The sequence below is a fragment of the Rattus norvegicus genome, chromosome 15, assembly GCF_036323735.1.
Source record: "Rattus norvegicus strain BN/NHsdMcwi chromosome 15, GRCr8, whole genome shotgun sequence".
Lineage (NCBI taxonomy): Eukaryota > Metazoa > Chordata > Mammalia > Rodentia > Muridae > Rattus > Rattus norvegicus.
Genome location: NC_086033.1, coordinates 12,704,804 through 12,731,991, shown reverse-complemented (window position 1 = coordinate 12,731,991; position 27,188 = coordinate 12,704,804). Strand labels below are relative to the sequence as shown.

The window sequence follows — 27,188 nt, the reverse complement described above, 5'->3', positions numbered from 1 at the left end:
TCTTGCTTCTTCTAGGGTATAGCTTGCCTCCTTATGTTGGGCTTTACCATTTATTATCCTTTGTAGTGCTGGATTTGTAGAAAGATATTGTGTAAATTTGGTTTTGTCATGGAATATCTTGGTTTCTCCATCAATGTTAATTGAGAGTTTTGCTGGATACAGTAACCTGGGCTGGCATTTGTGTTCTCTTAGGGTCTGTATGACATCAGTCCAGGATCTTCTGGCCTTCATAGTTTCTGGCGAGAAGTCTGGTGTGATTCTGATAGGTCTCCCTTTATATGTTACTTGACCTTTTTCCCTTACTGCTTTTAATATTCTTTCTTTATTTTGTGCGTTTGGTGTTTTGACAATTATGTGACGGGAGGTGTTTCTTTTCTGGTCCAATCTATTTGGAGTTCTGTAGGCTTCTTGTATGTCTATGGGTATCTCTTTTTTTAGGTTAGGGAAGTTTTCTTCTATGATTTTGTTGAAGATATTTACTGGTCCTTTGAGCTGGGAGTCTTCACTCTCTTCTATACCTATTATCCTTAGGTTTGATCTTCTCATTGAGTCCTGGATTTCCTGTATGTTTTGGACCAGTAGCTTTTTCCGCTTTACATTATCTTTGACAGTTGAGTCAATGATTTCTATGGAATCTTCTGCTCCTGAGATTCTCTCTTCCATCTCTTGAATTCTGTTGGTGAGGCTTGTATCTACAGCTCCTTGTCTCTTCTTTTGGTTTTCTATATCCAGGGTTGTTTCCATGTGTTCTTTCTTGATTGCTTCTATTTCCATTTTTAATTCCTTCAACTGTTTGATTGTGTTTTCCTGGAATTCTTTCAGGGATTTTTGCGATTCCTCTCTGTAGGCTTTTACTTGTTTATTAATGTTTTCCTGTGCTTCCCTAAGTGTGTTCATGTCTTTCTTGAAGTCCTCCAGCATCATGATCAAATATGATTTTGTAACTAGATCTTGCTTTTCTGGTGTGTTTGGATATTCCATGTTTGTTTTGGTGGGAGAATTGGGCTCCGATGATGGCATGTAGTCTTGGTTTCTGTTGCTTGGGTTCCTGCGCTTGCCTCTCGCCATCAGATTATCTCTAGTGTTACTTTGTTCTGCTATTTCTGACAGTGGCTAGACTGTCCTATAAGCCTGTGTGACAGGAGTGCTGTAGACCTGTTTTCCTCTCTTTCAGTCAGTTATGGGGACAGAGTGTTCTGCTTTCTGGCGTGTAGTTTTTCCTCTCTACAGGTCTTCAGCTGTTCCTGTGGGCCTGTGTCTTGAGTTCACCAGGCAGCTTTCTTGCAGCAGAAAATTTGGTCTTACCTGTGGTCCCGAGGCTCAGGTTCGCTCGTGGGGTGCTGCCCACGGGCTCTCTGCAGCGGCAGCAACCAGGAAGACCTGTGCCGCCCCTTCCGGGAACTTCAGTGCACCAGGGTTCCAGATGGTCTTTGGCTTTTTCCTCTGGCGTCCGAGATGTGTGTGCAGGGAGCAGTCACTTCTGGTTTCCCAGGCTTGTCTGCCTCTCTGAAGGTTTAGCTCTCCCTCCCAGGGGATTTGGGTGCAGAGAACTGTTAATCCGGTCTGTTTCTTTCAGGTTCCGGCGGTGTCTCAGGCACAGGGGTCCTGCCGCTCCTGGGCCCTTCCCCACGGGAGCCCAGAGGCCTTATACAGTTTCCTCTTGGGCCAGGGATGTGGGCAGGGGTGAGCAGAGTTGGTGGTCTCTTCCGCTCTGCAGCCTCAGGAGTGCCCACCTGACCAGGTGGTTGGGTCTCTCTCTCACCGGGTCTGGGAGCAGAGAGCTGCTGCGGGCCGGGATCTGCGGGTGTGGGACTTCCGGTAAACACAGAACGTGCCCGGTCCTAGAGAAATTCTGCTTTCCTGTGTCCCAAGCTCACCAGGAAGCTTTCTTGCAGCAGAAAATTTGGTCTTACCTGTGGTCCCGAGGCTCAGGTTCGCTCGTGGGGTGCTCCCCACGGGCTCTCTGCAGTGGCAGCAACCAGGAAGACCTGTGCCGCCCCTTCCCAATTATGGGCATCTTTATGGAAGACTCTTATTGACTTGACCCAAAACCAAAAATGTAAGTCATGTGCTTTAGAGAACATACATTTTGTGTTGGTAGGAACCCAACATACTGCAGCTTCTATAGTCTAGCCCTCTTCAATCTAGGAAGGACAGGCAAAGTGCTGCTTTTTAAGGTGAAGATTGTTATGCCACTGTAACAAGAACACTGAGCTTGGTTCCACCCTCCTGTTTGACTGACACTTTATATCAGCTCCACCCTCCTGTCTGACTGACACTTTATATCAGCTCCACCCTCCTGTTTGACTGACACTTTATACTTATTCTCTACTCCCTCCCAATAGTCTTTTCTCTCCCAGAAATGTTTTTATTTTAAGTTCAAAACAAACAATTTTATTTAAAGACAAAAGTCAGAATGCAGTACACTGATTTACCAGAATTTTGGTATGAGCTACAAGCAAATGACTCAGAAAAATGCATGGACATAAGACCCATGATGTCATGAATGTCCAATATGAGGTGTTAGAATATGTAGAGTTTGGGTAATCACAACCATCAAGAGTCCATGCTCTCAGACCATGGGAAACCTCTCCTAGGACTCAGCTTCAGTCCACACATGTCAAGATTTTCAGATCATTTTCCAATGCTTGGGCACGTTCTGAAAGAAGAAAGCTTTGATGTGGTCTCAAGAACATCAGGGACACAGGAAACGCCTGTTGCACTGGGCTACTTGATCACCTTTTGGTATCTAAGCCTTTGGTTCCAGTGTGAGGAAGCTTCCCTCATTGGATGGGAAGTGTGTGCTGGCCTAACACTTATTTTGTTTCTAAGATGCAATAGTAGTAGGGACCAGCAAGAAGCTATCTTGAGAGAAAATGCTGATGGTTTCTCTTTTCTATCCACCCCTTGATCTCTCTCCCTTTTTAACTTTCTGGTGGCTGTTTCCAGCTTTGTGTCTGCAAAATGAACAAGAGCTCTCTGGTGACCAGCAGCCACCTTCTATGTTGTGTCAACAAGAGCTAATTGCATATTTGAACATTGTTCACCTGGAAATTTGCTTTAGGTTTTGATCCTACAACTTGAAGTGGTTGTTATGGCTACTTTATAATGGTGAATTTAATTCAGATTGCCCATCAAATGAACATTGCAGTTCTAAAAGGAATTATGTTCTATGCAAGGCACAGTGACTTCTTTGTGACTCTTTTGTACCTTCCAGGAGGCAGAAATCGGCACTGCAACCAATGCTGAACTTGTTTTCTGGTGGCGTCCTGGAGCACCCATGTGACCTTTGTACACTAAATAATCGAGACCTCTAATTGAAAGTTGATAATTTAACAATTCTCAGATGAGTTATCTAAGTCTTAATTTTTTCTTAACTCAAATTTCTTCTAATGCATCTGTTACATTTAGATGTCCTTCTTTCAGTATAATTTAGTATGCTTTTATTTATCCCCTCAAACTTTTCTTGTTTCTGCTTTTTAAATATGTTTAAATTTTTATTCATCTATTTTATATATATGAGCACACTGTGGCTCTCTAAGACACCAGAAGAGAGCATCAGATCCCATTACAGATGCTTGTTGCTGGGAACTGAACTCAGGACCTTTGGAAGAACAGTCAGTGCTCTTAACCACTGAGCCATCTCTCCAGCCCCCTTTTATTTTCATAGGAGGGACAGTATCTTTTAGTTTCATTACTTCTTTCTTTTCTTTATACTCCTTAGATATGAGTTCTGGGGGCTGTCAGGCAAATTTCTGGAAAGTTCTTCTCGGCCAAGTAATGAGTCCCTTCTGGGATCCAGCTTTAGATTCTTCTTGCCCATATTCTGTGCGAGATCTCTCAGCAGTGAGCCTCAGAACTTGTATTTACAGGGCCACTTAAGTAGTAGGCCCTTTGGGCCATGCTCCCTGGACTCTGCTTTGTAAATGCAATCATTTCTTGTTGCATCTCTAGGGTTGTCAAGCAGCTTTCCAATTTTTGACTCTGAAAATTCCACTTGGTATCCAAAGAATGCAGAAAACAGAGCTAGAAGATTAGTAGCTCCAGTAATTAAAAAGGGAGGGTGGAAGAGTGTATTAAGTTAGACTCTATTAGGTCAGGTTAGACTTTATTGGGCACAGATTAAGAAGAAGAAACCCAGGATTTTGCTTTGTAACTTCAATCAGCTATTACACAGGGCTATCAGCACTGGCCCTCTTGTCACTTGAGAGTGCCACCTGCTAGCTCTGTGACAGGACATTGCCCTCCTTGACAGCTACTTGTTCATTCACCCAGCTCCATGTTTCCAAGTGTGCCCCATCCCCCTACCATTCAGGTTTGCTTTCTTTTCTTTCTTAGAAAGAAGGGTCACAACAGGGGCCAAAATGAACAAATTATCCCAAAAGTCACCTAGCAAAACACTTATGGTAGCCATTCTTACTACTAGTTTTTAGTTGTGATGAGGTGTATGTTCCAAGCCTATTAAATACAGTCTAACTACCAACAGACTTCTCAAAATGCTGGGAGATTGGGGAATATTATTATTTTTAGTTCATGTATGGGGAAATTGAGGCTTATCAAAATGAATAAGTTACCTGCCCAAAGGGGTGCAGTTAGTAGATGCAGAACATACGTTTAGGTTAGACTGACTAACACAGTCCCTGCCCTGTTGTTATGCTGCTGTAGTCATCGCCATGGTAAGGATTTGTGTCACCAAACTTAACAGTTGGCAGAACCTGTCTCTACCCCTGCTCGGTAAATAGGAGGCCTGAGGCTGATGTGTCTGACAGGGATTTTCTCTGGTTTGTGCTACATTCGTGGGACTTCTAGCTATACTCCCCATGGCAGGAAGAGAGCAGAGTGATTCCTTTCTCTTCTTGTAAGGCCTGGAGCATGGATTGTCACAGAATTCCCATCTCCATGACCTTCCTGCTTCTCGACAGCTCAATCTCTCAATACCGCTGTGTGGGCAGGTAGACACCAGCATGTGAGATCAGATAGGGAAAAATTCTCCTACACCAAGGTAGCTTTCTTCTTCAAAGCCAGTAGCACCTCTGACTTCAGTCTGCTCTGAGTCAGAGGACATTGTCATTTCTCCTGACTGAAAGCAAGTCACAGGTTGGAAGGGGCCTACACAAAGGCAAAACTCATCAGGGGTCATATTAAATTATTTCTGTTTCCTTTGGGAATCCAGTTTAGAGAGTTTACATAACAGGTGACAGAATGTCTGTACAGGTATGGTTTCAGAAATTAACCTTTCTCTTTGATCAAAAGCCTGGTATCACATTAGAATTGCCCAAGAACATTAACTAAGTGGCCCTATCCCCACAGAGGCTGATTTCTTGAGTCGAGGTACAACCTGGCCGTCACATCTTACAAAATATCTTCCTGATATAACCATGGAAGCTGGACTCCTCTAGAGAAAGTTTATAATTACAGCTACTCAGGACATTTGAAGCAATCCTGGGAGGGATATCATTTGAGTTCAAGGCAAGCCTGGGCAACGTAGTGAACCATCAATGTTTCAAAACAAAAAGTTAAACATGGTTGGAGATGTAGTTGTGTAACAAAGTACTTGCTAGTTTAAGAGGCCCTGGTTTTAATCCCCAATATCGAAAACATAAACTAGAGCTGGATGGCTCAGCAGTTAAGAGCACTGGTTGCTCTTCCAGAGGTTCTGAGTTCAATTCCCAGCAACCACATGGTGACTCACAACCATTTATAATAGTATCTGATGCCCTCTTCTGACATGCAAAAGTCTATGCAGATAGAACACTCACATATATACAGCAAACTAATAAAATAAATCTTAAAAAAAGAAAACAGAAACTAAATAACAGATAAATCTAGCCAGGCTGGGGAACACCGATCTATTACACTGATTTATTTTACAAATGTTAGGAGACTCAAGGCCCTGGTAAATTATGTCTTTTCAACATCCACATCCAAAGGACATCATCTTGGTTTCCTAGATATGACATGTATTCCCAAAACTTAGAAAAAGATATATTCTGCCCTGCTCATCAGTCAGGGTTTCTATGAGTAGTCCTGGCTATCCCAAAACTCACTCTGTAGACCATGCTGGCCTCGAACTCAGAGATCCTCCTGCCTTTCCCTTCCAAGTCTTGAGATTAAAGGTATGCAACACCATTACCTGACAAGACAAAGATACTTGTGGAATTTGCCATGAGAGTCCTCAAGAATAACAAATCTTTAAATTGTAAGCAGATTTAGCTAAAGTCAGGGCAAGTCTTTCTGTTGTGTAGACGGCTTAGTTCTCACATGATTTCCCAAACTGATTGCTGTCCCCAGGTTCCAGAGAGGGAAAATTTAAGTAAGTAAAACACTTTTGTAAAGTCGATAGCGAAATAATCTCTGGTGTTTGGGAGAAAAGTTTTTCGCCCTGTGATTTAAGCCATAGAGAATCCGATGCTTCTGTGCGAGGCTACATTGCATGACATGGACGGAATGGGTACATGGGCCTTGTTGCTTAGAAAGGTGGGCGGATGTGTGTCTGCAGTGAAATATCCTAAATCTGCAAGTGTTGATGATGCCCGCCGAGAACTAATGGATTCTCATCTCTGATCTGATGATTGGTGGGTAAGACCTGTCTCTGCTTTTGCCCATGTCTCCTTACTCTCCTCAGCCTGTGCTGCCGTGGGACCCGTCATTGAACACAATGCTTTCTGAGTTTGGAAGAAAAGTGCTAGTCAGCAGAAAAAGCCACAGATTCCTAAAGGCACCACATTCTACTGCTGCCACTAGGGTTTAAGAAGCCTGTGTCCTGTGTGTATCTATATCCTGGACATGAGGCTTGCCTGACTAGAAACTCATTCTGGAGCAATGCGAAAAAGCTGCCACTTTGCTTGGCTACTGAGGTCTCCTCATGTTGTGCCCAAGATTATGGAATCCTTTTGGAGTGAAGCACAAAGATGACAGAGGTCCAGCAATAGAGGAATAGCCTTGTATGCTTGTTGTTCCTTTAGCAGGCGGCTACCAGTGGTAGTCATGAGCTAGACAAGTAACCTCAGAAGATTTTCCAGGTGTTGACAGTGAAACTGGTTGTCCTCAAAGTTCTCCACAGACAAGCTCGAGAACACGAACACAACTGCATGAGTTTGATCCAGAGCAAGAGCGAGTGTGTTACCTCTTTCAGACTGCAAACTCCTATAGTTAAACTGAAATATGTTTGCAATTTCCACAGCATCCTAAACATACAATTAAGCAGCAGGTAATCGTGACAATCACTGTGGAAAGTGGCTTGAGTCCCCAGGAGCCTGAAGGCCATAGCAATTACATTCCTGTTGTTTATTCAGATATTTTTCTCTACATGGCAATTTTCTCTCCTCTTCATTAAAATAGTTACCAGTCACTGAGAAATGTAGCCTCAGTCTGGAGAGATGCGTGAGTCAGAGAGGAATCCATTTATATAACCAGGTCTCTGGCCTGGTGCAGGGCAGCAAAACTGGAAGGCTGAGATGTGTCTGTCAGAAGACTGGGCAGTGGTGCCCTACTGCAGGATTTTACCTTAACCACCGTGTTATGTTTCCTTCTGGATTACTGAGAGAAAACACTGACCTTCCAGGGAGTTATTTCTGTTCTTCATTCAGGTGACAGCAGATGAAAAGGCAATTTTATTCAGACCTGTTCATATGATAAGAAGGATCATCCATAACCTTTTGGTATAAGTGGATGATTAATAAAATTAGGAAGAAAACCATATGCTGGCAAGATGGCTTAGCAGTTGAAGCAAGGCACATGCTGCCAAGCCTGATGACCTGAGTCCTGTCCCTTTGACCTACATGATGGAAAGAGAGAACCAATTTCTTCAAGTTGTCCTCTGACATCTGTGATATGCCATGATCATCTCTCCCCCCCCCCCCAGATAGCCAATCTGAGTGCTCTTTCTAGGAGAAGACTATTTTTCCTGCTCTCCATATTCCTTAATTGCATAATTCCTTAATTGTAGGATGGAGGCCTTCTGGGCTTTTGTCAGCCCATGATGTCTTGTCTATTGGTGTCCTTTAGGCTGTCTCGTCAGTGAAACTGTATGGGTATAGCTTTGATACAGTCTCAGAGCAAACTCCCTGAACTTCTGCCTCTTAGACTCTTTTGACCACTCTTCCATAGTGTTCCCTGAACAGTAGTTCTGTGTATCCATTGAGATTAGGCTCCATGTCTCTCCATGTTGATTGTTTGTGGTTTTCTGTAATGGTTTCCATCTATTGCAAAAAGAAGTTTCCTTAATGAGAGATGAGAACTGCACTTATGTGTGGGTTTAAGGACACATATTTAGAATATAGTTGGGGGTTATGCTGGTTTAATAAATTGATGGCTGAAGGTTCTCCTCCAGTGTCTGTGATTTCATTATCTCCATGTAGATGCTAGGTTTCCATTATCAGGTGTGATTCCCCTCTCGTTCAGCAGGTTTTAATTCAATTACAGTGATGTTGTTTTCTACCCAGATATGTATGCCATTGCTTTACCCTTAAGGTTATCATGCCGTGCTGGTCACTGTGGTTCATATCCGTCCTAGCTGCGTATGACTGTTGGTTGCTTCCCTCCTGTAGAAGTTGGCGTGACACCTTCTCATACAGTGAAAGCTTGTCCTCAGTGGGCACTCATTCAGGTCTGTTCAAGCTTAGGGGGCTCTGGGCTATGTGTCTGCAGACTGAAGTGCATGATGTCTTTCATAATAAAAATTTACCATCCCCCTCTGGAGGGCAACCAAGGACAGAATCAATAATCTACAATGTTTAGGGAGTCACCTGGACTGCTCTGACCAACTCAAAAGGGGTCTTCTCATGCCTGATGTTGCAGTTTTTATTAGGTGGTCTTTGGCTCTCAGAGGAGGCATTGTCAGACTGATGGAAGTAGTTTGACATTTATAGTTTCTAGTTTCTAGTTCACTTGAACTATAAATGTATGTTTATACACAGACTTGCATGTATTATTGTTTATTATAAGGTAGATAGTTAATATTATGATTCCTGTGACTTGCAGACATGCTTACTGTTATTTTACCTTCTTCCCTTCTCCTTCTGTAGTTATTTTTCTCTCACTTTTAACTACACTTCCCATCTTTTTCTCATTTTCCTTCTATTCCCCCCTTTATTGTTCCCCAGCCCCCGACAACGGTCTCCTTTTGCTTCCCAGTTTATGTAGTTACCCCAGGCTAAGTGCTTACTTCTGAAGATTTGGAAATAGCTCTGGGTTACCTCACTCAATAGGATCTTTTCTAGTTAGATCCATTTACCTGCAAAGCTGATGATTTAATTTCTCTTTATAGTTGAATAATGTTCTGTAGTGCATGCATACTACATGTAATTCATGACACTCTTTATTCACTCTCTATCTGTCATTTAACAAAAAATAATTTGATGGATCTTACTTGCCACAGACATAGTGTTGGAGGAATTGACATTAATGATGTGGTCCAGACTCAAGAGCTCATGGTGTAATACTTGTGTGACACATGTGGTGCAAACAGAACGAAAAGGTTGTAGGCTCAGAGAGAAATGGACTAAGGAAGGTTCAGGAAGACTGTCTGAATGTTGCTGATCCAAGTAGGTCCATCTTCAGTTCACTGTTTCTTCCACAAGGTGGCATGGGAAAGGCAGGTTCAGTGGAGGCAGGGAATACCCTGTTTGGATAGCTTCAACAGCTTTTCGGGGACACGGGGACTATTAACAGATTTGAAAGTTCAAAAGAAAAGCCCAAACTTGGCAAGGCATGAAATTATCAGGAACTGTCCACAGATATAAGAAAAGAACATGGGCCCTTCTGTGCCAGGGGAGTGAAGAAGTAACTGTGGATCAGAACCAAGAAAGCTCAGGCCTCTTTCTGCCCCCTTTAGTTACGTATTTGTGCATTATATCATTAAGTGTACCCAATATGAATACAAATAACTGTTAGGATCCGAGGAAGGAATATAAATGGTGGAAGGGAATTTGTGTTACACAGAAAAAACAATCTCAGTGAAGGGATTCAGAGATGGGGGCCTCTGATCTGAGAGGCCCAGGAGATTATGGATTCTGTCAAATTGAAGGCCAAAGGCATCACACATGAACACTACTCTAATGTAGAACACTTCTCACCCCTCCCCTCCCAGGGTCTTATATATGCTAAATAAGTGCTCGACCACTGAGCTATCCTCCACCAGCCCCATATATATAATTTCTATCCAGTTGTTTTACACAGGCGGGCAGGCTATTGGTTATGATGCTATGGTGGTTTAAATATGCTTGGCCCAGGGAGTGGCACTACTAGGAGGTATGGCCTTGTTGGAGGAAGTTTGTCACTATGGGAGTAGGCTTTAAAACCTTCTCCCTAGCTTCCCATGAGACACTCTGCTCCTGGCTTCCTTTGGATGAAGATGTACAACTTTTAGCTCCTCCAGTGCCATGCCTGCCTGGACACTGCTGTGCTTCCTGCCTTGATGATAACGGACTGAACCTCTGAACCTGTAAGCCAGATCCAATTAAATGGTGTCCTTTATAAGAGTAGCTTTGGTCATGATGTCTCTCCACAGCAATGGAAACCCTAAGTAAGATAGATGTGATCATTCTCCTCAGTCAACACAGGAATTGAAGTGCCAACTAAACATATAGCAGTCATCAAGGTCCAGTATTCTCGAAGGTGCAGTGGGAGTTAACGGATAACAGACAGGAAGACACAATTGGTGTGGTAAGGAATTAGAGTTGAGAGCCATCACAATGAATCCTGCTAGCTTGGTATTCAGATACTTGCATATGAACTGTTTAGAGGCATGTATATGTACATGGGTTGCTATAACCATACAGAATCTTTCTCTGATCACTGAGAGCCTAAAACCCCACTATCAACCGACTCCCACTGTCCTGGTTCCTAGTGTCATTTCTAAAGAAAAAAAAAAACAGGGAAACCTGAAGAGTTGACTTAGAGAACTGGGGAAGAAAATATACAAGAAGGGCATGGTTTGTTGTGCGGTACCAGATAGCACACAACCACTGCTCAGAAGCAGAAGCATGGAGCCTTCTGTGAGAGCTCCCAGTAGACAAGGCTAGACAACCTAAGAAAAAGGAAACTAGCACGCAAAATAAATATTCTTGTGTCTGTGATGATAAAAATGATTGAGCAAGTTAATAATCAAGGGAAGTGTCACAGTTTTAAAAGTCCCCCCAGGCTCACATGCTGGATGCTGGATCACCCACTGGGGGCACAATGTAAACAGCAGACCCAGCGATGGAAGGCAGTCCCTTGGGGCTGGGATGCTGAAACACAAAACCTCCCATCTCCCTGTTGTATTATCACAGTATCGTGGCCTAGAAGCTGCAGAGCCAAGGGTCCCCTGGATCTGAGGGATCATGGGCACAAATGTGTACAACCAAAAGAGTAGAAAAGGGCTTCATTCCTTGAGTTGTTTATCTCAGGGGCTTGTCACAACCATGTAAAGCTGACAATGGTGGGAGAAACAATGGTTTCCAGGAGGAATTCTAGGCAGTTGTGTAAACATTCCACCCTGAAGGAGGTAGAGCAGAAACCCTGTGGTGCTCCAGGCACTGCTGTCCAGGTGACTTCATAAAGCGTTAGCTCAGTTGTAGAAACCTGGGATACACACTGCATACCTATGGCTTGTCATTAAAATAACCATGTTAATGCTTTGTTTAAATGGGAGGAGGAAGGCATGAGCAAAGGGTGGTTATTTTCTGATCTTTATGAACTGAGTTTCTGATTTGCCCTCAGTCCCAACCCCAACCCCATAACACAATGAACAACTATAAGCACTACTGACTTAACAATTTTGTCCATGCTGCTTTCAAGCAGGGTGCAGATTGGTGGGAGGAGTTGGGTATCTATGGAAACTAGCACAGTCTAAGTATTCTCATTCTGTATGAATTTGTATGAGATCATGAGATGAATGACCACTCTGCAGGGGTTTTTAAACCAGCCCTTGTATCTCAGCTTCCTGGGCTCATGCTGTGTTTCCTTCTGATGAGACTTAACCTTGTGCTGACAGAGGCAGCAAGAATACCAAGAACTGGGGCACTGACAGGACTTGGTCACCATCAGGCAACAGTGTCCTATTTCTGCTTAGACTCTGCTGCCTAAGTGCTCTGCAGATAAACAGCCAAATAGTGCCTCTCCTGCCTGTTGAAAAGCAATTGTTCCTAGGACTTACCCACACCCTACTACATCCATAGCCTAGATGTCATCAAACTTCTTTCTGATGCGCGCGCGCGCGCGCGCGCGCGCGCGCGCACACACACACACACACACACACACACACACACACACACACACACACACACACACACACACGCCTGCACGTGTACACACCCAAACAATAGGTAAAAAAAATAGCTTCTGATATAGGATTATTTCTTTCAGGCAGTTTCAGTGCTTAGGATTGCTGTGCTGGTAAGCAAAACAAACAAGCAAGCTCTAAAAACCACATAGGCAAGTAGGATTTTTATCATTGGCTATGTTAAAGCCAGGAGAAGGTGGACCTCTGATTGATCTTATCAATAACTGCAGTTATCCTTGCACTTCTTCATTTTATGTGTGATGATCTTGTTACCTCATTGATTCAAAACAGTTGTTGTAACTCATGTCGCTGAGTTTAGAGGCTGAAGCAGCTGGAGAAGTACTGTGAGCTGAGAGTCTTCACAAACTCTTCTGATGGACCCTGATAGGAAATCTTTCTCAGACAATATCACAGGCCATTCTCAGACAATATCACAGGCCATACCATTTTTTTTCATTGACCAATATTGGTCTCATGCTTGTGCCTTATCTGACATAGAAAATGTCACCACATTTTGTGTTGGTCCACGTTCATCTCTACCACTGTCACTGCGCGGGTGCTGGGCTTTAGCGGAGCACAGAGACAGAGCTGCAGGCGTGGGAAAGTGCAGTCTGAGACGTGAGAAAGCCTGAGCTGGTGCAGGGGTCCCTGGGCCTGCAACGAGGCTGGGGCCGAAGGAGTTCTCTGACCCTTGGCCAACCCGGTGCCTCTGGGAAACACAGAAGAGCCAAGAATGGAGCCTGGGACCCACAGGCCGAGGACAGCCTCTAGTCTGGGGCAGGGGAATGGGGAGCTCCTGCTTAACTCAGGGGTTAGTGTTCTTAGCTTGGTGGAGATTGTGTGGGAGCACACAGGGGCCTTCTATAGGGGATTTAGCTGTGGCTCTGTAGGTGAAGGCCTTTCCGTATTACCCATGGCAGGGTAGATGAAAGAGAGAGTCTATGCTTCTCTCTATCATTTATTGGCTCTTCATCATGGAAAATGGGTGCATACCTTACCATACTAACTTCTCAGGATGGACTGTAGATTAAATACCTTTCGAAGGGAGGAGTGTCTGGGAATGGAAGCTTACTGGCTAAGCCCTCAGGACCTCTAGGTACCTCATTAGCATGGAGAACTCTATTCTGGTCCTACGTGACCACAGGTCACATTTCCTCATGTGGGGAGTGTGGCACATGTTCCAGGCCAGGAATCTGGCAGGGAGTGGGGAGTTGTCTAAGTCTCAGATGTGTACCCACTGAGTCTCCACCATGGTTTATTATCTCACAATTTTGTACTATGGTAGGTCTCTACCGATTAGCAGGACCAGGGGCCATGAACAGGGTGGATGTGACACTCAAGGGGTCCTGGATATGAACAGAACAATGGAGATCTACTTAATGCTGTTCCCTGATGGGAAAACTGGAGCACCTTTGACTTCTCAAAACAGATATTTAGTGAGATCAGAGGACTAGACAGATGCTAACAAGTCTTACCATGATCTGTTTCTGTCACAGACAATCTATTTTGTGATTAAATAGAACTCATACTCTCTATTCCTTCTGAAATTGGCTGAAGAGCTACAAGTTTGCTTTGAAGTGTTGCAGCCACGTTGAAGGCCATTATCTCAGGAATACAGAGGGAGAAGTTATCCAAGAAAGCTTTGTTATATAAATAAATGCCCACACAGAAAAGGCTTGTTGCCTTATTCAGATGTGGAATGTGAATGTGAAAGCAGAGGCAACAGCAGTCATAGTGTAACTACATAGACAAAAGTCACCAGCAAAGGGTTGGGATGACACAGAATCTGAAGGAAGCTGTGCAACCATTACATTGGCGATGTTGGATGTCTTGTTTCAGAAGGACTAAAAATGCAAGTCACTTTAACTGTATTTCAATTACAGCATGTTGCAGGGGATAACGCCAACTGGTGCAACCTTTTCTTCCTTCTCCAGAGCACAGCATGGAGGAGAAACGTCCTATCAGAATCATCATGTATCAGTAGGCATTCTGCAGAGAAGTTGCTTCAATCACTTTCTCTTGGTTTGTCAAAATGACAGTGACAGCCCATGGAAGGGTAAGGCCCTGGGATGAGGGTTTACTCTTGCAGCCTTAAATGTTGCTTTCTCCTTTTGAAGCACCTTAATGACATCTTTCTTTGATGATGGCTGGGGTTTCTCTACTTCCAGGGTCCCACTCAAGACTTGGAAAAAGGCTGCCTGAGGAGCTGGCCACCGTCTCTCTTCCAGGTGCTGGGCAGTGGGAGGCTTACAGACTTCCCTTGGGTCCTTCTGGAGAAGGCTTCTTGAAGCAAGCAGTTGGTGCTGGGTCTGGCTCTCCTTTCTCCTCTCATGTGTAACAAGTGAACCCCAGCAAGTCAGATATGTCCTGTTTCTATCCAATTCTGTGCCTATGTGTACCAAAAAAATAAAATAAAATAAAATAAAAGAATGTTTCTAAGGAAGAAAGGAGTCTAGATTCCTAGAAGAGTGTCTTCTCCAGCTGACGGCAGACACAGGAAGGACCTTCTGTATCTGCCTCCACAGCTCTGACCCCTGAGAAGGGAGGATGCATTTCCTTGTTTGTTGATTTGGGCCTCACTCATTCAGATGACTTACTGTGGGCCACTGGGTTGTTGGTTGTCAGAGGTGAATTAAGCAGAGGCTGAATGAGTGGTACTGTAGGCTCCCCATTTGTCACTTGCTGGGAAGACTATCCTCAGGGTCCAGCTGCCCTGTTAGTTACTTGCCTGACTGTGACTAAAATACCCAAGAACACATCTTGACAGTAGGAGGGGCCATCTCATAGCTTCACAGAGGTCAGTCTAGGGTTGCTGGGTACCATACAAGGGCAGACCCTTATGGTGGTAGGAACATGTGGAGGAAGCTGATGCCCCCCTCACACCAGATGGGAATCAGAGACAGAGAGGATAGGACAATGGACTCGGCGTGCCTTCAAAGGGATTCCACCAGACCTTCATTCAGACCGTTTCCCCTAAATCTCCCAGCTCTACCTGAAATAGCACCTCTGACTGGGGACCATACACTGAATAGGCACTTAGTTGTGTGGGAACACTTCAGAGTCAAATCATAGCATGGTTCCAGAAGGAGGAGGAGAATGAGTACATGGTGTCAAGATGTTTCCAACTGTCTCAGAGCCATCAAGCCCCAGCCAGTGTAAGCATGCAAGAGAAATAATGGAAATTATGTTCTTTTGAGTCACTGAGTTTTGGGTAGCTCATTACACACACATACCTGACATGGCCGGTCTTTTTATGAATCAAGCCAACAGTGTGTGGTATGCATTCATGGTAGAGGTGCCTGCTCTTTCTGTTTATATCCGGTGGCTCCCTGGCCTGGTATCTCTAAGATAATTTCAAGCCAAGCCTAGCATTTGTCACTTGCTTTTTCAAGTCATTTTTGCGTGCTCTCCACTGACTCGAGCCTATGAAGGGGACAGTAAAATTTATGGAGGGGATAATTGCATCTAATGAATTTTTCAAGTGAAATTTCCCAGGAGGGTAGTTGGAACTAGAAGCGACAATTTTTTTTCCTTGAAACCCAGCAGGATTGGCAAAGCGTGGGGTTTTCACCTGGACTGCCGTGAGTTCTTAGGACTCATTTCAAGTCCTCAGATTTGTCATAGGTTGTTCTTCTGGTGCTTTATTCGTGGCTTTAATGTGCCCAGCAGGACACAGGCAGAGTGATTTTCTTCAGCATATCTTTTTCCTACTTCTGAGGAAGTGTCCATCTGATTTCTTTTATATAAATAAAATATTTTGATGAGGCTGGGAGGAAGATTTGGAAGACAATTACAGATAGGCTCTAGAAGTAGAGTGATAGTTTATATACTTTACAGGTAGACAGCAGCCAGGATGGCTTCTCACACGGCTTTGAACTGATCTGGGCTTTGCCCTGCTTGGATCACCTTAGGGTCTATTTCAAATCAGTAGAAACTTTCATTTTCAGGGAACTACTTATTTACCAGGAAACTGGAAGGACAACTTGCATCTTGCATTTCCAGCCTTAACTCATCTCAAATGCCTGTGTAGTATTTCTATTACCTGGGTCTATAACACACCCACACGTTGTTGAGAGTTGCTTAAGTATATATTGACTTAGTACACAGGTGGACTTCCCAAAAGTCATAAGAAAGCGTTCATACAAGGAGATGACTAGAAGGAACTGTGTATTTCATTTCCTTGTTACCTAAGGCAGGATAGAGTTCCTCTGGGGCTATAGCAAATGATATTTCCCGGCACACAGGAAAGCTTTAATTGGTGAGGGACAAGGCATAGAGTAGCAGTCACTACTCAATCATTCCTTCTTCAACACAAAACACTTCATGTTCAATATGCACTTGATACTTGTATCTATTGAATACTTCTCAAATGCTCATGAAAATATCAATTTTCATAAAAAGAGAGGACATATTAACATCTCAGCAAGAATTAAGATATTCAAGAAGACACATGTGCCCTGCTACTTGGCCATCAAACTATTGAAACAGTGGAACTTAAGGCATTAAAATTTCCCATTGTAGAAGGTTAAGGCAGAAGCATACTGCCAGCTACGGGGGAAAGCACCTTTAGACAGAGATTTTATACAATCTGACAATTTGTCTGGTAAAGTAGGTGAGTCAGGAGCTGAGACAATGATGAGTCTGTGATGCGTAGGCTCACACCTTGACCAAGACTAATTATACATACATCTTGCCTTCTATTTAAATCCAAGCTTCATGTTAGGACCCCAAAGTGTACTTGTATGTATGGTGGCAGAGGGTTACTACACTTCTTTGTTCCTTTACCATTGTGGCCACATAGAATTGAAGTCCTTTTCCTGCTCTGTAGGATTATCTATTTATAATTGGACTTCTGGAAACATGGGGCTGAGTCTGGTTTCCTGGGACTGACATGGTCCAGGCTTTGCCTTCAGAACCCTGGTAGGAAGAATGGTAGAATTAATTGCACTGCTTCACTAATCTGTGCCAGGAGAGAGAGCAGTCACCTATATTCATATGCAGGAAGCAGAAGTCATGAAAGTGATATCCCTTAACATGGTGACTAAAACTAGGGGATCACTGTGGTCTAGTGCCATATCGATGAAGAGTCTGCTGGCCCACACATAGAAACTTGGTTTCTATGACTTGGTTGACATTGGCATCTCTGAAATGGTGCATAATCCATTTTTATACAAGTGAGTTAACTCAGCGTGCTGAGAGTAGCATAAACTTTCACAGACTAGCCTGCCTCAAACCCAAGCTCTAATGTGTATCACAAGTAAACCAAAGAAAACAATGTAAAACTCACTGTCAGAGAGAAAGAGGTACTCATTACCAGACCCTTTTGACACTCATTGATCCAAATGATGGCTAAATTAAAGTAAACTTTATTTTGTGTACATATTGGAACTGAATCTGTGGCTTTGTGTACCAAAGGAGACTTCATGGGATCAGCCCTGAGCCAATTTCTCAAGGGCAAAAATCTCAGGGTGGGGATTTTTCACATAAGCATGGTTGTAGAAGTGAGACCAGACATTTAAGGAAAGTGGGGCATGGCACAACATTTTTGGGAATGAGTGTTTTGGGGGTGGTGGTGTTCTATACATTCTATGAATATGGGGGTGGGGTGGGGTGCAGCCTAGCTTCAAGAAACAGAAACTTAAGTTTCATAACAGAAACTTGACTACAGACTCAAAATGTCTCCGAGGAACAAAATGGAGACTGACTGGTTTCTCAACTATTGAGATAGGTGTTGTCATTTACAAAGTTCCTGCTCAAGGATTGAGCTATTCAGAAATGATTAGAAAACTAATAATTATCTTATCTTTTAGCTTTATTGTACATGACTGTTTTGTTTATATGTATGTATGTGTGCTGCATGCATGTCTAGTGTCACACGATCAGAAGAGAACATTGAATTCTCTGGATCAGGTGGTTGCGAATCATCATGTGGGTTTTGGGAAATGAACCCGAGTCAACTGCAACAGCAGCAAACGCTCTTAACCACTGAGTCATCTTTCCAACTCCTCATAATGTTTCAAGTAAATTTATGACTATGTGTTGTGGCCTGTCCATAGCTATCCTTGGCTGAGAAGTGTGTGTTTGTGTGTGTATGTGTGTGTGTGTGTGTGTGTGTGTGTGTGTGTGTGTGTGTCCTCAGCAGTAGGACTTCAGTTTATAGGTGGAGAAATGTTGGGGAAGAAGATTGCCTCAGTATAGAGGTTTCCTACCAGGCCTTGATCAGGCTCAGAGTTATCCAGTGTGACTAAGCTATTAGACATCCAAACGTTTTAAATAATTTTGTGGTCTTCTGAAGAAAAGGCTAATGTATAATGTGTAAGTGCAATATCAGAGGAGGGAATCTTGGCCTAACGCTCGTTGTCCAAGTTCCTGTAGTAGAAAGTAGTAGCATCAGGATTTGATAAGCCTCAGACAAGAAATGGATTTACACAAAACTGACTATATTATTATAGACTGCTATAGTGCATGTGTCCTGGTATTATAGGAAATGGCAGAGTGCAGAGGATTGGAGAATGGCAGCATCCTACCTGGGTTGACGAGGTGGCTGTGCTACCTCCTAGCTAGATGCATGCAAGGATTAAGTGAGAAACTCCTGTGCACACGGTGTGCCTGATGAGTAGAAAAGGATATTACATGGTAGCCATTAATGTCATAATATTGACACTGTATATGACTGGGTATCCAATAGATCTGCTTGGTTGATGTTGGTGGACTAGTTGCTTTGAAAGCTAATCTCCCTGAGAATCTTGACTCTCTTTAATTCTTATCCTGTAAATCAGCAGCTTTACTTCTGGTCTTGAACAGTGGTTCTGATAGATAGGTATGTGTTTGTGTCTCTGTGTGCATGTGTACATGGGTTTCTGAGTGTGAGAAGAGAGGGAGAGCAATTCCATGATAATTTTTTTATAACAATTGACAAATTTTTGGTCATTCAATAATACCAAACATTGTTTATACAGAGAATACTCTGTGTCAGATTTACTTGTATTCTAAATGTCCAAATAAGTTTTCAAAACAATCACACACACAGAGTAGTTGTGAACATTAGGAGACCTGTGTGAATAATAGACATATATAGGACTTATTTCCATTTAACTATCATAACCATAGGTCTTCTTCAAGGAGCTAGCATGACTGCTTCCATGACTTCCTGCCCTGACATCCTTTCCATAATTGTTTTCGACATAATCTCCATCTGTACTTTTTAAAGATTCCTTCTTAACTCAAGAGGTATCTTATTTATTCATTTGTTTGTTTTATTTTGTTGAAAACATTTTTTTTTCATACAGTATATCTTGATTAGAGTTTTCCCTTCCTTTACAGCCACTACGGAAATCAGTGTGTGGTTTCTCAGAAGGATGGGAATCAATCTACCTCAAGCCCCAGCTGTACCACTCTTTGGCATGTACTCAATAAAATGCTTCATCCTCCAACAAAGGCACTTGCTCAACTATGTTCACTGCTGCTCTATTCATAACAGAAAATTTCTATTCTATTACAGAAAATGGAAACAACCCAGATGTTCTTCAATTGAAAAATGGATAAAGAAAATGTACATTTACAGAATGGAGCACACTCAATTGTTAAAAATAATGAAACCTAGAAATTTTCAGTCTAATGGATTGAACTAGAAAAATCAGCCTGAGTAAGATGAAGATAAATATGGTATGTATTTGCTTATATGTGGATATTAGCTGTTAAGTAAATAATAACCAAGTTATAATATATATACTCAGAAAGGTTAGGTATAGAGGAAGGAACTGGGGGGGGGGCAGGGTCTCCCTGGGAGGGGTAAACATAATAGATTTTATGGATGGACTGGAGATTTTATGGATGGGAGGATTGGGTGGGGAGTTGAATAGGAGGATCAGGTTGAGTGAGGTTTGGAGGTGGGATTGAGGGAGGGAATGCATGGAGAGACAGGTGGACTTGAGAGAGTGCCATAGAAAATTCCTAAATTTTGTGAAGGCAATCTTAATGAAGTCTCCAAATAATGAGGAGATGGAGTCACATCAGGCCAACTCTTGTCACCACTCCAAGATTTCAATGCTGGGAATAGGTTACATCTAGTTGAGTTTTTGGCCAAAGGTGTCCCATGGAAATCTCCAAACAACCCAGGCTATTGCTAAAACAATGGGTTGCTCTCCACACAATGACAGCAAGACACATTGTTGAAGACAACATCCACACAAGTCCTTGACCATGGAGATGGCAAGCTAGAATTTGCATCCCTATGTTCTAATTTCTTTAGTAGGGAAAGGTACTCTGGATTCTACCAAAAGAGAAACAAAAACACAAACCCAGCCACAGAACCTTTGATTGATAGTGTTTTCCTGCCTGTAAAATATATTAGGGCAATGGTGGCACAAAGCTTGTGAGACTAACTAGTCAATGTCTGATTTGACTAAAGGCCCACTCTATGGAAGGAAACCAGTATGAGACACTGCTTGCACGGCCAAGAACAGGAGACTAGATAGGCCAGATACCTAGAGTAAAACCAAATGCTATTGATCTTTAAAAAATGTGGTGATAAAATGACTCCTAATGATATTCTGCTATACTCATAGATTAGTGCCTTGCTCAGCCATCATCAGACAAGCTTCCTTCTGCAGCAGATGGGAACAAATACAGAGACCCACAGCCAGACAATACACACACACACACACACACACACACACACACACACACACACACACAGAGACAGAGAGAGAGAGAGAGAGAGGAGAGAGAGAGAGAGAGAGAGAGAGAGAGAGAGAGAGAGAGCGCTTTGGAATACCGATGTCTCCATGAAATTCCTTCCCTTAGAGCTCCGCAACAATGGAGTCAGAAAGAGTATAAGTGTCAGAAGGGATGGAAAAATCCCAGGAAACACCAGGAAAATGAGTCTCTCTAAATCAACTGAGCAAAGCTCATATCTCACAGAGACTGAAGCAGCAAGCTCAGAGCCTACACTGTTCTGCACCAGGTTCTCTGTGTACGTATCATAGTGTTCGGGTTAGTGTCTTAATGAACTCCTCCATGTGTGAATGAGAGGAACTGATTCATGTGCCTCTTTTTTGGAGTCCTTTTCTTTCTGTTGGTTTGCCTTATCCAACTTCATTGTGAGTGGTTTTTTTTTAATCTTATTATATTTTGTTGTGTTAGGTTTTGTTTTCTCTTAGAAGCCTGTTCTTTTCTAATGAGAGTCAGAAAAGAAATGGATCCTGATGGGAGGGTAGGTGGGGAGGATCTGGGAGGAGTAGAGAAAGAGAAAACAGAATATAATGTATGAGAAAATAATCTCTTGTCAATGAAAGGGGAAAAAGAAAATGAAAACAAGCAGGCATCCAAAGGATGATAATGATACAATATGGAATGGTATGATAAAACAAAACCAAATACATTGTAATAAGACAAAAACAAATGAACAGAAGGTAAAGAGCCCAACAAAGGGCACAAGAAACAGTTACAGATGTAGATGCAGAAACCCACTTATTGTCATACTTATGAATCCCATATAAAACACAAAAATGGATGCCTTAGCATATACACAAAGGGCCTATTGTGTAAGCAAAAGAATAAGAATAAAAACATAAAATTTAAAATGAGAAAAGAAAACTAAAATCTTTGACAGGACGTTATGAGAAAAGGAACCTATGGGACCCTCCTGGGTTCCCTCAGTGTTTGCCCCCTGCTGAGCCTTGCTAACACATGTGGAAACTTTTGATTTTAAGGAAAGAACAACTTGGCCTTTGCTGTTTGGCCAATGGGTGGCAACACCATTGAGCCAGTTCCTGTTTTCATCCTGAGAATGTAAACTTGCTTTTCCCTTGTGCTTCCGGGGTGTTACCACCCTGTATGTATGGCGTATGTATACTGTGAACCTCAGTAAAGTGTTGGCATTCTTGTAGCATGAATGACCCTAGTCTGTGTCTTTTGTTAAATCCCCCAGGCCTATGCCGGGTTCTTGGTACTGTGGCAGCACAGGCACCATCAGGAACCTCCAAAATGTCATTGAGTTCATTTTCTGTTGGCCATCTTCGTGGGCATGCAGCCTATCCTTCCCAGTGAGACTCCTTTGGAGGAAAGTACATTTCTCATTTGCAGCTGTTTACCAGTGGAGATAGTTTCTACATTAGGGATAAGGCATGTAATCGCTACTCCTTTAAGCTCCAGTCTTCCTGTGTTTAGATGGCTATGCTTCCGTGGTGTTCTCCATTTCTCCCGACTCTTATACTCTTTCCACCTCCTCTTCTACAGGGTTTCTACTGAGCTGGAAGGGGAGCGATTTGAAGGAGACATCTCAACTAGGGATGAGTATTCCAAGCTCTTTTACTCTATACATATTGCCTGGTTGTGTCTCTCTGTATGCGTTCCCATTTGCTGTGTAAGTAGGCTTCTCTGATGATGGCTGAACAAGGCACGGATCTGTGAGAATAGCAGGAAGTCATTAGGAGCCATTTTATTTTCCTTTTTAGTACAGTGCTTCTCAACTTTTCTGCAACCCTTTAATACATTTCCACATGTTGTGATGACGCTTACAACTTCACAACTGTAATTTTGCTAGTTATGAATTATAATGTAAATATATGACATTCAGAATTTCTGATATCCAGCCCTTGTGAAAATGTTGTTCAACCCACAAAGGGGTTGAGAATCACTGATTTAGAACAATAGTATTTGTTTTCCTCTAAGTCCCTAGAATATCTAGTCTCAGGTTCTCGTTTATCCAAGGAGTGTCAGGTCTGGGTTCCATTTCTTGGAGTGTGCCTTGAGTCAAGTCAGATATTGGTTGGTTTACTTCTACAAGCTTTGTGCCATGATTGCTGTAGCATATCTTGTAGGCTGGATAACTTACTGTAGATCAAGGGTTTTTTGACTGGGTTGGTGTTTATATTTCTTTGCAGCTTGCAGAGTACCCTTTCTATTTCAAAGATGCTAGATTATGGGCAGGAAAGCTCTATGTTGCCACCAGGTCTACTTCTCTGAGTTCACTAAGTTGTATGGGTGTCATCTTCAGCAATATGGCTTTAAAGACAGCGACCTATATCTTGGCAACAGCCTGGGTTGTTTGGGAATTCCCTCTGGACACCTTTGGTCAACAAGTCAATTATATGTAACCTAATCCCAGCACTGGAAACTTCATTTGGTGACATGAGATGTCTAATTGGAGCTGGGTCTCCTGTATTACTTGACAATTTCATTTAGATTGCCGTCGCATACATATGTAATTTAGGAAGTTTCTACTATATGAGGTTTCTGTGCTACCACTCAAATGCCACTTAATTTATTTCTCTCCTATATCCTTTCCCTCATAACCTTCCTCTCCTCCCTTCCTCAAATGATCTTCCCCTTTCAGTAGCACCTCCATTACTCACAGTCATCCATAACTATCTATTCACTTAATTGCTGGTTAACATCCATATATTAGAGAATACATACATATATTTCAGTGTCTGGATTACCTCACCCAGGATGATTTCTTTCTAGTTTCATCCATTTATCTGTGAATTTCACTATTTAATAGCTGAGTGTTTATCCACTTTGAGAACATGTCACATTTTCTTTGTCCATTCATCTGTTGATGAATATCTAACTTGTTTTCAATCTCTGGCCTTTATGAAGAGAGCAGCAATGAACATGGTTGAACAAGGGTCTCTGTGGTAGAACAAAGTGTCTGTGGGTATATGCCCAAGAGTGGTATAAATGAATTTTGAGGTAGACTGACTCCTATCTTCTTGAGAATCCACCATACTAATTTCCACAGTATCTAGTCAAGTTTGCTGTCTCACCAGCAACTGATTTGTTGCTCAACAGCACGAGCTGTCATGTTTTCTCGATTGCAGCCATTCTGATGGGTGTGTGATGAGCTTTACCTTTTTAATCAGTTCCCAGGTAACATTTCTGCTGTGTGTAAAGCTCACATTTCCTATTGATAATAATTTTTATTGTCATTGTCATGTTCACTGAGAGAATACATGCAAAAGTATTGGTCCCCTTGAACTGGAGTTAACACCCGTAGATTAGCAATTCTTCTTAGAAAGGGAAGTGTAATGATGCACAAGTGAGTCTGGATGATATTTCTACGCACAGGGCTCTGTCTTCTGAGATAGGATTTCCCACCTTCCACCCCTTGTCTCTGAACTAAGGTGACCTCAGTGATTCTGCTCAGTGATGAACCTGGTGTATGGGAAGTGCAGAAGCAGAACATGTAAAATTCAAAATCACAAATAGACGTCCATTTTTGTTTGGTTTTGGTACTAAGATTACATCCAGGGACTTGTAGCCAAGAATGATGCCACTAGGCAAGATCCTTCCTTTTTTGTGTATTGTCTTATTGTATAGACCAGGTCAGTCCTGAACTTAGAATCCACTTGCCTTAGCCTCTTGAGTACTTCAATGGCAGGCCTGTGGCACCAGGAATGCTTTAAACACAAGTTTATTTTCAGTTTCTACCAGTTCTCAGGGGAAGGGTATAATGTTATTTTCCAAATGAAAATGATGACTTGTGCTTTCCTGTTACTTTGACTAACAGAAGAAAATATAGTAAGTTTGTTTATATAACTGTAGTCACTAAAGGGTTCAGTTGGAAATGCCCTAAAAACCTGCTGTGAAATGCAGTGGAAGCTCTCCTCCCCTATCCAGGCTTTGGCCTGGCTCAGGTATCAGCTCTGCGTGGGAAGATGAGGCTTGTGGCATCACCCATGACTCCTGTTGGGACCTTGATTTCCCTCAGCAGCTGCTTCCTGAAATTCCAATGGGCTGAAAACAGAGAGGAATGTACTCTTACCTGTCAAGCACTGATAAGATCTTTTAAAATCACTCAGTAGTAATGATAAACTATTTACATCCTTTCTATATCAAAGCTCCTTCTGATGCTTGTTTTTCTGTACATAAGAGAAAAACCTTGGGGCAGGGCAATTAGACTTCTCAGTCGAAGATGTGTGACTCTCCCTCATTGCCTTGCCTACCTTGAACAAAAGGACTATCAGGTGGGGTAGCCTTATGCGTTGCAGCAGCTGTCTTTCACACTCCATGCACAACTTGAGGAAATAATATAGTAACCAATATGGCTTCCTCAGTTCCTGAAAGTTTCTCAGTTAGAGCTGCTTGAAAAAGTTTGTCCAGACATTTGCTATCATGGGCCTTAGTGAACTCTGATCTTACTGTGTTTTCCCTCCAGGACAGGGGCTGGACACTAGCAGGACTGCTGTAATTGGTTCTAAAAAGGAAAAGTTTTGATTAGAACAGACAGAAAACTTTTCTTAATATAAGTCTTCATTTCATTTGCATGTGATTACCGTGATTGGTGCAAAACAAACCTTAATTTGCATATGAGGTATGTTGTGATTCATTCAAAAGTTGTTCCTCTGACCATACAATCAGGTTACTCACTTAGTGAGGTAGCTGGGAGTTGGTCCTTTTTGTTGTCTCTCCTGCTTTTGCAACTGTAGGCCCAATCAAAGGCTTCCCTCTTTAGTGTTCTCTCACCTTTTCCCAGCACTGTGAACTGACCTGGATACATAAAAAGAAGCATCAGAGACAGTAAAGCAGTGGACAATAGTGGCAGCTTTGCCAAGCTGGGGCAAGTAAGCTGGATACTTGTCACCTAAAGACTGGCTGAACAATGTGGCCAAGACCAGGGAAGGGGCAATAGAAGTAGAGTTACATAGCAAGAGAAATCAGTGAGAAGAGCGGAAGAATGGAAGGAAACAGAAGAGAAAGGACAGGCTCTGGTTGCTGGGAGAATTTCAGAGGGTATTTACATTTTAGGTTCAACGGTCTCAGATTTCTCACACCAAAAAGTAACAGTTTGATGCTAAGGAGTCCTGAGTTCTTAGGCTTACACGAGAGTTAGAACAGTGGTTAGTGTCCAGGGCTAATGAGTCCTAGTGATACCCAGGTCTTCCTGGAAGACATAAAGCAGGAAGCAGACTAAGGCTGAGGAGTCTCTATCCAGTTCATAGAGGAGACAACGTTCCTCCCACCTGCCTGCTGCTCCAGCGCTTGAATAGCTTCTCTTGTCTACCCAGGATCTCTCTGAGCACAGCAATCTAGTCATCTGATGAGTACCAGGGAGAAAGGCAGGGAAAGGCAGGAGAATAAGAAGGAGGATGCAATACTTTGGGCCAAATAAATGTTTATGTTTAAACTTCCAAGTGACACTTTGACAAACTCATGGAGAATGGACTGGCTTCTCCTCTTTTGTGATCACTAGGACCTAGATGAACATAGTTCTATTCTAGGGAGACTAATGGGATTCCTTCCTTATGTTTCTCAGGAATTGGCCAGCCACCGTCCCTGTTCATTCTGTTTGGAACCATATTTGCTGGCATCTATTCCTGGAGACTCCTTTGGGAAAGATTGTTAGGAAGTCTGTGCTATGCCTCTTTTGCCTACTCACCATCCCTCTTTCTGATCACTGGAGATTTCACGTATCCCATACTCCATTGGATTCTGAGTGCTCATCGTATGTTTGAACCAGCAGCCTCCTGTGCCACCAAGGCAGCCAATAAACCTATGTCTGTGATTGGCGTGCTTTCCTGGGAGCAGAGGGGAAGGAGAGCCTGGGTGCTAGTTCTCTGAACAGCAAAGATAGAACAGTGAATTTTTGAAGAAGCCTACTGTGACTTCTTTTTACTGGGCACCAGCACTATCTACCCCTTTTCCTAGGAGATAGAACACTTTTAGCAGATCGGCATTATTCTATAAAGAAATTTTTCCGAAAATCTTCCCCCTCCATTCTCCAGCATCTCCATCTGACAAGACTGCGTAATTTGTTCTCAAGCTTCCATTATGAAGCTTCCAGTGCTACTTTGGAAACATGCTTTCTACTTTCACATTCAGTGAAGCATGGCTACCCATCAAACCTTCAGTTTTAAAATTCTGCTCATGGAATTCAGTCAATCCACCAAAAAAGTCAGTTTTCCGTGTGTAGTTGCAT

The 27,188-nt window shown here is 42.7% G+C and overlaps 1 long non-coding RNA gene across 1 annotated transcript; it reads left to right on the top strand.

Annotated features, from left to right (window-relative positions):
- Positions 1–11,386: 11,386 nt before the first annotated feature.
- Positions 11,387–14,712, top strand: LOC102556466 (uncharacterized). Its single transcript, XR_359828.5, has 3 exons — positions 11,387–11,530; positions 14,200–14,321; positions 14,434–14,712. It is a non-coding gene; the product is annotated as an uncharacterized LOC102556466 (long non-coding RNA).
- Positions 14,713–27,188: the final 12,476 nt, after the last annotated feature.